The following is a 14867-nucleotide window of genomic DNA, read 5'->3' as shown; positions in this document are numbered from 1 at the left end:
GACCAGGACAAGCTGGGGGCCAAACTGTTGGAAAGCAGCTCTGTAGAGAAGGACCTGGGTGTGCTGGTGAACAACGAGCTGTCCATGAGCCAGCAGCACCCCCGTTGCCAAGAATGTCAATGCTAACCTGGGGTGCATTAGGAAGAGCTTTGCCAGCAGGTTGAGGGACGTGAGCGTACCCCTCTACCCAGTACTGGTGTGTCCAGTTCTGGGTTTCTTGGTACAAAAGAGGAAGCTCCTGGAGCAGGTCCAGAGGAGGGTGACAAAGGTGATTAGGGCTGTAGGGCATCTCTCTTATGAGGAAAGGCTGGGAGAGAGGCCTGTTCAGACTCTAGAAGAGAGAACTAAGAAGGGATATAATCAATGTCTATCAGTATCTGAAGGGATAATGTCCAGAGTATGGATCCAGGCTCTGTTCTGAGGTGCTGAGCAATAGAACAAGAAGCAATGTGCAGAAACTGATGCACAGGAAGTTCCATCTGAATGGGGAGGAGGAACTCTTTTACTGTGTGCGTGACCAAGCACTGAACAGTTGGCCAAGGAAGGCTGTGGAGTCTCCCTCACTGGAGATATTCAAAAATCATCTCAATGGAATCCTGTCTGATGCCCTCTAGGATGACCCTGCTTGACCACAGAGGCTGGAATTACCCACTGGAATTACCTTCAAACCCTAATTCATTCTGTAATTCTGTGAATTCCACTGAGGAGCAAAGCGCCAATGTATGAAGTTTGCAGGAAAAGAAAATATATGAAGGGGCTAAGAAAATGTAAGGAGAGATTAAATTGAATTAAATCTTCTCTCTTGATTAAGTATATTGGGGCAGGGATATGAGGGAGAAAAAATTAGATGGAACAACCTAGAGAATATCTCTCCAGTGTTTCTTCAGCTCGGAGGGTGGTAGTAGTTGAGTAGGTTATTTTTCTGTATCCATCTCTTTTTCCCAAAATCTGGTGTGCAGCTGAGATTAATAACCACTGAATCTGGGTGTGTACATGGTTCAACTGAATCTGTTATACAGAAATGTGTTGTGGATGTGCAGTGTTATGCAAGCTGCAGGCAGTTCTAGGGCACGGTTGACCCAAGATGAGTGTGCATTTAGCATAGAAGTGGCTGCAGTAATCAGGGCATTGCACAGTGTGCAGCACTATTTGGAACATCACAGTCAAATCACATGCACATTTGAGACACAACTTCCATGTAGTTTCTAGGTGAAAATTGAATAGAATACATACTAATAACTGAGTAAGATAAATTTATTCATTATGAAAATAAGTAGCTAATAATTACTGCACCTTCATTTATGTCAGCATAAGAGTTGCATTTTGTCTTACAGTTGAAACAGAGTTTCGGAAATTATGTAGAAAATATTGCCTATGTAATTTAAAGTAATATATGGCTGCTGGAAAGAGAAGCAGCTTTTTAAGATATAGACACTCCCCATATTATCTCCTATTTCAAATGGTGCTATATTAAAAAAGAAAAGTTTGAGGACAAGTGAAGAAACTGAGTGTCTCTGTTCAGCACATAAAATATTGAATACAATCTGAAAAAGAAACTGCCTACATTTCCTTTGTAAGAAGTATGCGAGACATAGAAGATGAACACATAAAGCAGCTCATATAATATTTAGCACAAGAACCCCTGGGGAGGTTAATGAGCTGATTTCTATTAGCTTTAGCAATGTTATACATGCACAGGACCTGGTCCTTAACCTATAAATTCATATTTCTTGCATTCTTAATTATATGTCAGAAAGAAAAACAATGTGTCATGGACACTTTATGTACTCTACACATTGCTGCTTTTATAAACATGGAAGAGTCACTATTCCCTCCACCTTTCTTCTAGACTTCCTTACAGATATTGGAAATTTGACATCATTAATGTTTGTTCTAAATTATACCTTTTTGCTTGTAGTGCTATTGCTATTTACCTTTTGCCTGTATAACTGTGATTTGAAAGACAAAACCTGTGATAAGTAAACTTTACTGTTAAAATGACGGTGTCTTTTCCTTTTAAAATTTTGTTAAAAAATAAAAAATCAGACACCTGCTGATTAGCTGGCCATGTAATTAGTTCTTTTATTTAAGTCTTACTTCTGGAGAAGGATCAAGAGAGGTATGTAAGTTCAAGTGAGGTTTCCATGGCAGGGGTGTGAAGCATGCAGCACCTGGGCTTCTGCCTGATTGAAATGCCTGACTATGTAGAGACGCGAAGCTCTTTTGAAGATGAAATCAAAAGGTCATTCAATGATCAAGGTGTGTGTCCATCCTCCCTGAAGTAGTAGAACAGTGAGATCTCCAAGGGAGGTTTCCTCTGTCTTTTGTTCTCTTTTACCTTTGAACCATTCACAGGCACCTATCTGCCCTTCCTAGTTACAGAATAAATGTCTTGTTCTTCTCAGACATGCAGGGGTTTTGGTATGCAACCTGCAGGGCCAGGAAAGCTAGACACTGCTGTACTAGACATGGAGTTTGGCAGTTGCTGAACTTGAGAGAATTTTTCATTCTTTGCATCTCATTTGGAGAAGGCAGGATATCCTTGAGCATCAATGATTCTGTCAAAAAACAAGGGCATATTTACATATCATTTGCATACTGTAAATAGTTGTGCTCCCCTCGTGGTTCTTGCATTAAAAACGCATATCATCTGACATAATGTGCCAAACAGAAAACAAGTTTTCTTAGGTTTCATTAAAAACCTGAATTTGGATTACCTGTTGACTAGCTAAACAGCATTCTACAATCAAAAATGTATTTCTCTAAGTATTTAGATTACAGCACTTATAATAAGCAGTTAAACTTTACCGACACTAAGAGGGATAATGCTTGCTAACTTCCAAGTCCTAAAACAAGGTTAAAAATTTAAAAACTCTACAAAGAATTGTATTAAAAAATTTACAGGAATAGAAATTATAATCCATAAAATTGTTTTCCTGTACATATTCTATTTTAATGGATCCATATGCATGTTCTTGTATACAAAAAAAATGAGTCTTGAAGAATTCAAAGCAGAATATCCAGGCACTGATTAAAGATTAAAGTTATGACTTCTTTTATAATATTTTAGCAATTCTAAAGGTGTAAGGAGAGAGATTTAGTGCTGGAGAAAACAAGAACAGGATCAGGACTAATAGTTTTAAAGGTGAAAGAGAGTTGCAGACAAGAATTTGGAAGAAAAACAGAAGAATAGCCATCTATATTTCAAAGTTGATCTCACAGTACTAACAGGAACAGGCAAGGGAACCATTATTGGGAGGGTTAAGTACATTCATACTGGGTAGGACACTGAAGGTGGCTGCTCAAGGAAAGGTGAGCCCCTCTGTTAACTTACAACTTATTATCCTTCGTTTCTTGACAGCCCCAGATGCTTGACATCCTTGTATTTCTCTTTTCTGCTCTCCTTTGGTGGCTAGAAGACCTAAGACAGTTAAAGTTTTTTCTTGTATTTTTCTTTTTTCTTTTTTTTTCTTTCTTTTTAAACCCAGGGAAAGCTCAAGTGTGGTCCTCTTCATCTGATAAGCATCTCTGTGCTCTTGATTCAGTTCCACCCTATCTTCCTGCTGAGATTAGTGACTTTTCTGTAAGGGCACTGCTTTTCTTCACTTCTTTCATCTTCTTTGCACCTTTCACTCATTTTCTTTTTAACTCTTAGAAAAAGAAGGGGCTGAGTAAAGAGGCTAGACAAAATGATCTTATGACACTAGCTCTTCTTCAAAAAAACTGTGATTTGAATTCCATGATTTTTGGAAAGGGCAGAGCCATCTACTGCAATTTTTTTATGGCAATATTATTGTCCAAGTAGCTGCATAAAATCAAGAAGAAACATATGTGGCTCTCTGAGACAGCAGAGTGAGAGGCACTTGGTTTTCGGACTAATATATTTAATATTCTGCCCTATTCTGAGCTGCTGCTGAAGGTTTACAATGGCCATATCAAACAAAGGCAATTGCTAATTAGTTTTAGCTATTTTCACCTTTTTTCTTACATGTGTATGCATTTTTAGTTCTGCAATCTTGTTCTATTCTTACTCATTAAGCAGTAAAAAACACAGGTAAAGTGTGTTTGTTCTAGAAAGAAGATGCCATGCTTTGGAATATATCCTGTGCAGCTCCAATTCTGAGCACTCTCTGGTACTGCCCACAGCAAGGACCTATTGCTCATTTCTTACAGGATTCCTGTTTCTGAGATTTGTCACCAATTCTAATTTACATTCTTGCCTAAATATATCTTTGGAAAAGGTGACTTTTTTTTGTTCTACTCATACTGTTTTGTCAGATTACAATGATTGCCTATATTCTAGAGATTGTGACAGCACATTCTGCTTCCTCTCCTTGTACAGCTCTTAAGTGCAATCTACTCTCCACTAAGTAGAAAAAGGAAGTTTTTACACAATTGGGATTTGCTCACTAAAAAAGCATTGCGACAAATTTGAGGGAGAGCAAACCTTCTCCACTGTCATTACAAAAATGTTGATATTCTTCAAAATACAGCAGTGTATGCTGATGACAGGCTGAATTTTAATTGACTCTTTAAACAAAGAAGAAAACAGAAATATACTCAATAAATGAGTAGTGAATATTATCTGCTATCTCTGTGAGGCCATTGCACTAACAAGCAAAACACACACCCTTGATTACAGAGGTTGATTGAGACCTTTTCCAGCTTTGTTTGCATGCAAAACACATCCTCTTTTTTTCCAAAGTGACTGAAAAAAGAGAAAAGACAAATTCAAAATTCAAAAATCTCATGGGATATTTTTGAGAAAGCTTCTGTATATGACATTCAATGATAATGGATACAACAGCAATAAAAAAGATGGTCATGAACAGAAAGCAAATGGTTTTGTATTTATAATGTATGGATGATGATATGCATGTCTGAAGAGCTGATTAGACTATATAATGTAGCTGTTGCACAAGCAGCTAGAATTTAAATATATGATTATATAAATCTGAAAGTGAACAACTATAAAAAATCATCTCCGTGGTGATTTCATTAAAATGAAATGTGTAGGTTTATTTATAACACCCAAACCAAACCAAGCCCAGAGTGCCAGTATTTATACTCCATGAAGTTTCCTTTCCCTTATCCTTGAGACCTGGTAATTAGCCACTGGCTCCCTTGTCCTCTTTCACGTGTCCTCTGTGAGATGCTGATCTTTGTCTGTCTCATGTCTTCTGCTCTTGACATCCTACAGTCCCTTACATGTTTGTCTTCATGAGCTCCCCAGGAAATTACAACTTCCTTTAAAGCAGAGGTCATTCCATGATAGCCACAGAGTCAGTGATAAAGTTGGCAGGGACTTGGGAAGACTGTCTAATCCAGCTCAGGATGGGGTCTGGTTGACTTCTGAATGTCTCCAATGATGGAAACTTCACAGTCACACTGAATAACTTGTGTTTAACCACTCTACAAAACCTTTTAACCTATGTAACCACCCTACAAAATAATTTTCTTATATTTAAAGGAACGTCTTGTATTTCAGTTTGTGATTACAGTCAGGAAGTATCACTGTAAAGAGCCTGGTTGCTTATTTGTTAATATGCTGCATTTAAATGTTGACAAAATCACCATGCCATAAAACCTCATTACTCTAAATAAAGTGTAACACCAATGGGAACCAGAGGGAATAACTGAGATTCAAATATAGAGACTATAAAACACTGGGTTTGCTTGTTGGTCTCTCTGTTTGTGGAGTTTATTTGTTTGAGGGTTTTTGTTGTTGTTGCCATATCAAAAAAAAGGATTTTTTTTCCCCAAATCCTTTAAAACACCCTGATGAAAAACCTTATCTGAAAAATTCAAATATAAATAATTAATTCCTTCACTAGCAGCCATGTGTCTGTCCTCACAGAGAAATCCTTTCCATAAAGCTTTTTACTTCCTGATAAAAATCAGTTTAACAAGTCTACCTGTGGTATAACCTCCAGTCAGAATTTCGAGAAAGGCTCTTTCACTTTCAGAAGGCACAGACCTACTGCTAATTTACAAAGGGAGAGCATAGATAGGATCCTGGTAGCTTATACTATAATAGCCCAGACTTAAACCCTCTGGTTAATGGAGTATCAGTAGTTCCAGTTAACCATTCCCTTACTCATAATGTCCTTGGATAAGTGAAAATCAGATAGTTAATTCTTCTACAGGTTTCTCCTTCCTAAGTTCCGGCATATCCAAAGATCTTTGTTGTTGCATTCCATAGTGGGGCATGTATACTGATCTTCAGCTGATACTTTTTCTGAACCTGTGACTAGACATAAGCTGCAGCAATATGACCATGACCGCTGAGCAACAGTCCCACAGAATAAAAAGCTTGTTATTCCATTTGCCATTTGAGATGCCAACAAGCAAAATAAGCCAATAATTTCTCCATTTGATATGTACAACTCTTACAAAAAAGTATTCAATATGAGCATTTCTGTCGCTAAGGCAAAAAAAAAAAATTGATATCTTGGTGATATCAATATCACCAAGATTTGTAGTTATGGACAACATGGTAAAAGATAATTAAAAAATCCTGAAAGCAAATGTTTGGGCTGGTGACTGAAGCCTACAAGAGGCTTTTTAAATTTGAACTAGATACATTGATCTTTGATTATTTTAATCTCTGAACTATCTTAATTTTTCTTCAGTCTGAGGAAATTTTTTCTGGGAAAAAAACCCAAAAACTGTGGATGTCAAAGATGGTGTAAATGCTTAATTCACAGGACTAGAGAAAAGTTTCACATATATGAACTCAGACTCAGCTATGCAAATTCAGCTGGAAGAAACCAATTTTGCAAAAGCTAATATTGAAGAGATATAACGATATTATATCAATTCTTGAGGCCTCCACAACTATTCCAATAGAAACAGAAATAATAGAAATGTGAATTTAAGATGGTTCCAGGTGCATGGTTCTGTTTTCAGACATGATCAGCTGATTACTCATCATCGTCTGTTGCAAGCCAGCTGTCAGCTCACAGAGAGAGCATTGAAGTCAGTTTGGCTGAGCAAACAGAGTTATTTCTGAACTGAATGTCAATTGGTTTCCAAAGCAGTGAAAGTAATAAAAGTGGTGATGTCAGTACCAGCAATCAAGCTGCGCAGCAAAGGTTTATTTCCTTGACCTAAATCATATTAAACCACAGCTCTGATTAACAATGAGACAATTTCTGCTTCACAGGTTCAAGCTTCTGCTTATATATTAGGACAAAACTATTTTATTAGTAGATCAGAAAGAAAGGGGAATTGATTTAAGAAAAAGACTATAATGACTTAATTTGTCTACTTTTATTGAAAAGAGAAAAATATATTACCAAATTAAATTCAGTAATTCTTTTACTTTTTTTCCCCATGGTTTTCATAGTGAAGGCACAAGGGTGCTAAAATATAAGTACTTTGGAATTCCTCAGCAGATAGAGGTGCATGAGTTTAATGAAGTATATGTTCTGTAAATTCTAATTTCTTTGGACACATACGTCTGTAGATTCTATTTGAGAATGACAGCTCTAGTGGTTTGTTCAGGAAATGCTGATCAAACTGAAAATGTACAGAGCAATTGTGTGTTACTTATATAATAGTAATTCAATCAATTACAATCATATTTGTCATTCTAGGGTTGGTGCTAATTTCTCAGCTGCACATTTGGGAATGCCAGATAGAGACAGAAAGCTGTCAAAACCTGTCTGAACAGAGGAATGTGTAAGGCAACTTAAACAGCCCTTTTGAGATTTTAGTGACCATGAGCAACATTGAAAGAAATACAAAAGCAGCAAGTCCAAGGTTAAAAGAGTAAACTAAGTAATGGAAACAGTGGTGGAAACTTGAATCTACACAGGAGTATTTAAAAATTAATTCCAGATTGAAAACCATATGAAATAAATGCCTCGATACAAAAAGAAACAAAAAAAACCCCAAAAAAACCAAACATACCAAATCAAAACAAAAAACCCTTGACAAATACTTGAAAACAGCTTTTTAGCTTCCTAATTTTGAGGCAAATTTCATGATACAGACTTTTTTCAACTTGTAGTAGGACTGATAGCTCTACAATGTTCACGTGAGTAATACGCTTCTTTGCCATTGAAAAAGAAGAATATTTATTACTCTTACATGCTCAAGATGAACTTTGTTCATTAGATTTCTAAAATAATGTAATAATACATTCATTTTTCTTAGAGTTGTTCTTTTCCACCACCATTTCAGAAATAAAAATGAAAAAGAAAAATAAAAAAAGCATTCATTTCAGACAGGATCTACTACAGATAAACTATTATTAACTGTCTCCTGAAAATTCTGTCTCCTGTGCACTGAAAATTCATCTACACCAACAGGATACTGGTCAGACTTTGAAATAGCATAAAATGAAAAAATTATAAATGTAACTAAATGTACTTCTAAAAAAAAATCTCCTAACAATATTCACTTAGATTAAACAACCATCTGGCTGTCTTCTTAATCACCTGACCTAACTGCAAGGTGGTCATTTAGCATATGTTTCAAAGTGATATTCAGTTAGATGAGGTCACCAAGAAAAGCATCTGTTTCATATCACAAATAATAATTAAACAATTAAAGCAGTGAGTTGCCTCTGGGATTTGTGTGGAGTCCCTGGTTAAAATTCCACAAACTAAATCAAGGTATGATTACACTTAGTGTTCATTCCTATGAAGAAGCTTAATTGCTTTCTGGCTATTGTTGAATCATTCTTGTAGCATCCCTACAGAATTCATAGCCAAAACAAATCTTTTTCACTAGTCTATTGCCATAGACACAAGAAGCAATGGCTTTCTTTAGGGACTAGAAAGGAAAAAATGTTGCATGGATACCTAAATGTCCTATTGGGAAAAAGCACTTGAGAAGTTCTTTGCTTACTTCTGATAATTTCAACTATGGTGGTTATCCTGCAGTGTGGTTGACTAAATATGCAGAGAGAAATGGCAAAAAAAAAAAACCTACTAAAAATATTTACCATGTTAAATGTCAGATAATTGTTCTGGCAATTTAAAAAATAGTAATTGAGTCTGGGTGTTTTTGTTTCTGGCTTTTTTTTTTTTTAGATCAAAAGGGAGATCTTCGATTTTTGCCTCAAACTGTTGTAAATTTGTTATAAAATAATAAAATGAAATTAATTCTGAAAAGCAATGTAGATTGATTATTATTTTGTCTTGATTGTTTTTTTCCAAATGCACAGCAGAGCAAGATTTAGCTAATTTTATGTAGCATCTGGATATCAACAAAAGTGCATTTTTAAATTAAAATTATCTTTCAATGGACATAATTTACTTATAACAAACAATTAGTAAAATTAAGATATAGTAGGAATTGCTATTTGGAGTAAGTGTTGGTTTTCATGGCTCTGTGTCTTTTTACAGTCTGCAGGATTTACTTCTGGAAAAGGCATAGGAAAATTCACAATAGGCATCTATAGTTATACTTAGCTGAAGTAGTTTCTCTAACAATTAGAAGCAAGGCACAACTTGAATCATAAGAATTCAGGGAATTTAGATTTCACTCACTATTGTATAAATATGGACATTTTAATATAGCATGTGTTCAGTAGTACAGGTATACTATTAAATTTTGTTAGTCTAATAAACTTTTGTGGTAGAAAATTCCATTAAATGTGTGTGCCACAAGCACACATATTTTTTTAAAAAGTTCTGAAGGATGAACTTAACTGAAATGTTTTACTATCATTGTTCTAGGAGATCAAGATTCCATTTATGTTCTTAAAATTGTCTATTTTTTAGCTTCTTTCCTGTCCTGTTTCCAATCAAACTATTCAGTCATTTTATTTGCTTTTTATATGGCAGTCTCTATCAAGCCTCTGATACAATCATCTTATTTCTGTTATTTGAATACATACATTTAAGTTCTACAATAGAACTCAGTATTCTGAGTGGGAATATGCTATTGTTTTCTGTGTTATACATTATATAAACTGTATTCAGACCTATTTATTTATTTATTCTTCATTTTCGCTTTTATCTATTATTTGTTAATCCTTCTGTGATTCATTTCCACCACTGGAGAGTGCAAAAATGTTTTTGCTGAGCAATATAGACAGGAACACTGATAATTCCTTTGATGCATTTAAAATTTAATATATGAATGTCAATTTTTTTCTCTCACTGAATGTTTTCTTGTATTTATGAACAGAAAAATTCACATGCCAGCATTTTCCCATTTCTGCAGCTTTACCAGATCCAGTAATATCTTCTTGTTTCTACAAAATGGAAGCATACCAGTCAATTTTCATTAGAGAAGTAAATTTCATGATACTTTTCTGATGATGATGCTGAATTATAGCATACACATATCTTCACATTATGTCGGAATTTATTTGTACTCTTTCGTATCACTGAAGGGACTCCAGTCAGCTACATCACTATAGGACTTAGAGTAAGCTCAAAAACTCAGTATATTTCCTCTGGCTGCTGGCATTTTGTTCTCTACTTTGCTAGATGGTTTTGAAACTAGAGTTCTTTGTTTTTATTATTTACAGAAATAAAAATGAGGTCGAGAACAAGGAATGATTTTGGAATGATAAAAATAAATTCTTCCATCTTACTAACAGCCTTTCCAAGGATAAAATGGCATGTTTGTTTTCAGCTTTCCCACTGAGCTTGTGAATGCTTAACAAGATAATCACAGAATTTTGGATAGCATTGCCCAAGGAAGAAAACTTCAGGTGCCAACCATGTAATCAAACCAATTTTTTTCAGCAGCTTTCCTTTTATTTTGAACCATATTAATGACCAGTCAATGAGTAATGTAAAAAGTAGATACTCTTGAAATTGCTACTGGAGTCAGAGGAAACTCTGCCATAAATTCAGAAATCAAGATGGTTTTGAATTTGTATCTTTTCTAAAAGTTACAGAGAAGAATTATTTTTTTTTAACACCAGTTCTTTACATCTTTAAGTGGTAGGCATATTACAAAACTAACTTATACTGAGAAGATAAAATATATCTTAAGAAGATTCATGGTTCCATGCTACACAGAATAAAAAGGGTATATGCTATCTTCCGTCTTGGAAATCTTTACATTGCCAGGAAATAAATAGATTTTATCTATTGGGAATAAAGTCAAGATTCTATCTTATCTAGGTTTCCATTTCACCTGTCATTTTTCAGACTTGTCATATTTTTCTCAGCAAAAGGTACCCATTACTCCTTTGGGAGCACTGGAAAAAAGCAGAAGGTGAGTCATTGGTGTTTGGACAGTGTATCCCCCTGAGTCCAAAGGCATACTTCTTCTCATTGCATACTGCATGTGCAAGACACCAGACAATTGTTGCCATGGTTACAATACTACTCACTAGCTCAATTTTTCGGAATATTTTCTTCTCACGGTTTGTAGTAGCAAATGGACAATTATTGCTGATGGTGTTTATGCATGAAAATAAACAGCAGACAGTATTATGCTGCTATGCAAAGCATGTTTCAGGTATGTCTTCTACTTTCAACAAAACCTTTTAGTCATTTAGGGCAGTCATTTATCAGAGCAACTTTTTCCATCTTTAGAGACATCCCACTAAATGAAGCATAAATACCCACTCTGTGTCCAGAACAAAACATGGAAGGGAGATCTCTCACAGGCCTCCAGATGAGTAATAGTTAGCATTGGCTCCATGATTCTCAGAAGGCTGATCAATTACTTTATTATTCTATACTTTTTAAGAAACCCATTGCCCTTACAGACAGTCACGATACTGGTGGACTCAAGTGGTCCTTCAATCCAAGCACCTTCACCATTGACCAATTAAGAAACCACCCTTTCGTCAACAAATCTCCATAACACATTCCACATATTCACAATAACACGTGCAGCAGGCCAAGATAAGAATTGTTTCTCATTCTTTTCTCTGATCCCAGGACAATGCCTGGGAAAGTTGTGTGTTGCTCTCTGTGGCCAGAGAGCTGCTCCACAGATCTCCATGTATCTTCTGGAGCCAAAAAATCAATACAACACTGGATTTGGATATATTATGGTTTGAACATGGAAAACAATTACTTTTTTGAACTTATTTAATTTTTATTGAAGTTTATTTTATCTGGGTAGGCATGGAGCAGGCTTAACCTAGACCAAACAAATCTAGCATAGAAGTTTGGTGGATATCATCAGATACTGTGACTATGTCAAAGATCAGATAATCAGTACTTGCTTATTCTAATTTGGGTGGGTAGACAGCTTTCTATACTGAGGCACATAGCCTTGATAGAACAGCTAACAGGCCTTGAACCCATGAGTGAAGTATTCATAGACTGACTCCAGTCCTACATACCAAGAGAAGGCCCGGGATAATTTTTTCTGATATTATAACTCAGACTATGGACACACATAAGTGTTAGCATCTTAGACATCAGTCAGTGAAGGACACAGTCTTAAAATATTAGCATAAACCTAAAGAACAGAACTTCTGCACCAGTAAATCTGTCAAATATATATAAATTTAATTGGAATTGTACAAGTGAAAAGGTGTATTTTTTTTGTACAAGATGTCCTATAAACCCACACTTTCTAATGTAATTTATTTAACCTAGATGTAATCCTCTTAGTTCTCACCATGGATGCTTCCCTTTTATTATTTTTGTTCTCAAGGCTGGAACAAACTAAATTCCTATTTCTTCTTTCCTTTGGACTGAGAAAAGGAACCACTTTATTTCAGAGGCAGACTATTACATTTTAAAATACATATTTCCTTCTCTGAGTGCTTCATACAGAAAAGCTGAGCCTGCGGGATAAGAACCAGATGGAAAAAAAGTTTGGTAAGCTGTTCCTCCTTTAGCATTTAGTAGATATTCAGACAATTTTGATGAATTTGCACAGCTATAGGGAACAACATATATTATGATGTAAATGCCATCAATATGACATATGCTTAAACTTTTGTGTATAAATAAATAAAACATATTGAAAAGCCTGCTGCTTACCCCAGCTGTTTATTTCTCACAGTGTATAAATGCCAGAGGAAAAAAGCAAAAAATCCAAATCCAAAACCAAACAAACTGCAACTTGGTTTTGCAGTGTTTTCATATTGAGTTTTGAGTCATAAAGCAATTAGCAATCTTAAATGAAGATTCCTAGCTGCATTCAGGGCAAGTCCTATGAGTGAATTTCTGCATTTTTGTTGAAAAATGTGGAACATTTTACATTAAACTGACAGAAAACTACATCATCTTTGAAGATTACAACCTGACTGAAAGAAAATATATTTTACCCAGATCTTTTAAGGAACTCTTGATAATTCATGGGTGAATACATATAGGTATGCAATACCTTATTGGGGCCAATGCAAAAACCTTTAAGTGCCATCCAGGAGTTCTCCATCACTTCTCAAACATTGTTTTACTTTACTAGCGATTCAGTGACCAAAAGGGAAGGAAAAAAAAAAAAAAAGAAGACCAACTGAAGTAGGAAACAGGGACTTGCTAATAAACAGGGTTGTTGAGGACCAGCAACCTCAGAGTCTCCACTGCAGAGCACCAGGAAAGTGGTAGAAGCAGCGGCTTGCCTTGACATTCAGCTTGCACTTCACTCAACCTCAGAGTCTCCACTGCAGAGCACCAGGAAAGTGGTAGAAGCAGTGGCTTGCCTTGACATTCAGCTTGCATTTCACCAATGACCAGAGAGAAGGAAATAATCTGTTCTGTGATCAATGTTTTGTGGTGATGCTTCAATGTGATTTTGTGTTTTTGTAAGTTTAACTGTTCACTGAAAGCAAAAGGTGCTAAAATCATAAAACAGTAGAAAATCCCGATGTTTAGAAAAAAAGTTCTACTTCACCATGGAATTCCAATTTACTATGCTGCATGTAATACAGTTCTGTTTACTTCTGAAAAAAAGTATTTTTATTTTCACAGGAATTTAAAGAACCAGATTTATTTTGGAGAACTGAGTTGATGCCTGGCTTAATTCCCCTGGCAAGAAAAATTCCCCTTGCAATGAACCAGGGTCCTTCTAGGTGAAAATATGCAGAGCCTAGGTTTAGTGATTTTTGGTAATACATACAAATCACACAAATAAGAAAAATTATAAACAAACTATATACTATTTATACTATTTTCCAAAGATCTTGATATTTAATTTCCTCTGTTTCACTGCCAGAGATGTCCAGTATATGTCCTATTCACACAAATAGGGGTAGACCTATGGTTGCAATAGACAATGAAAATCCCAACGAATTCTTAATCTGCAGTCTATAATTATTAGTTTTACTTTCTGAATAACCTGGATGAATAAATTTAGATCCCAAATCTGTGAAAATGTGTAACTTAAGGGTTTGGATAGGTTTTGAAAGTTTTGCATCTATGGAAACTCCTAGTCATAACTATTTCTCTGAAAAATTGCCTTTAAAATTAAACTAAAAAGGATAGAACAAAAATATATCCAAGACAATAAGTTCTGCTGTGGCTGCTGCTAAAATTCCAGTGTCAGAGTGGTGGTTGTTATTGCCTTTTAATAATACATTCATCACGGGGAATAATGCAGCAGAATTTAAGGATAAGTCATAGCTTACCTTTTCTTGGGGCTATGTGCATTCACTTGCAATTACTAAGCATCAATCTTTACATTTCAAAATTATTTTAATATAAAGTGAAGATAATACTTTCATTATTGGAAGCTTTCTTTGAGGAATTAATATCCTTTTCCATATTTGATGTATTTCAGGAAACATGAAAAACATAAGTAATGCAAATGGAGAATTTAAACCTTCCATTTTATAAAGGGGCTACAGTTTTCTTTGTTATTCTTGATAGATTTTGTTATTCATTGGCTTGCTGTCATCTGATCTCAAAACAGAGCCATAGGTCTGTGTGCATAATGCAAAAAGCTAATTAATTTTTATTAACAATTTAATTTGCATTTGCATCTCTAGA

The sequence above is a fragment of the Passer montanus genome, unplaced genomic scaffold (genome assembly GCF_014805655.1).
Source record: "Passer montanus isolate IOZ18808 unplaced genomic scaffold, ASM1480565v1 scaffold31, whole genome shotgun sequence".
Taxonomy (NCBI): domain Eukaryota; kingdom Metazoa; phylum Chordata; class Aves; order Passeriformes; family Passeridae; genus Passer; species Passer montanus.
The sequence above is the reverse complement of the archived record's forward strand: the minus strand, read 5'-3'. Positions refer to the sequence as shown.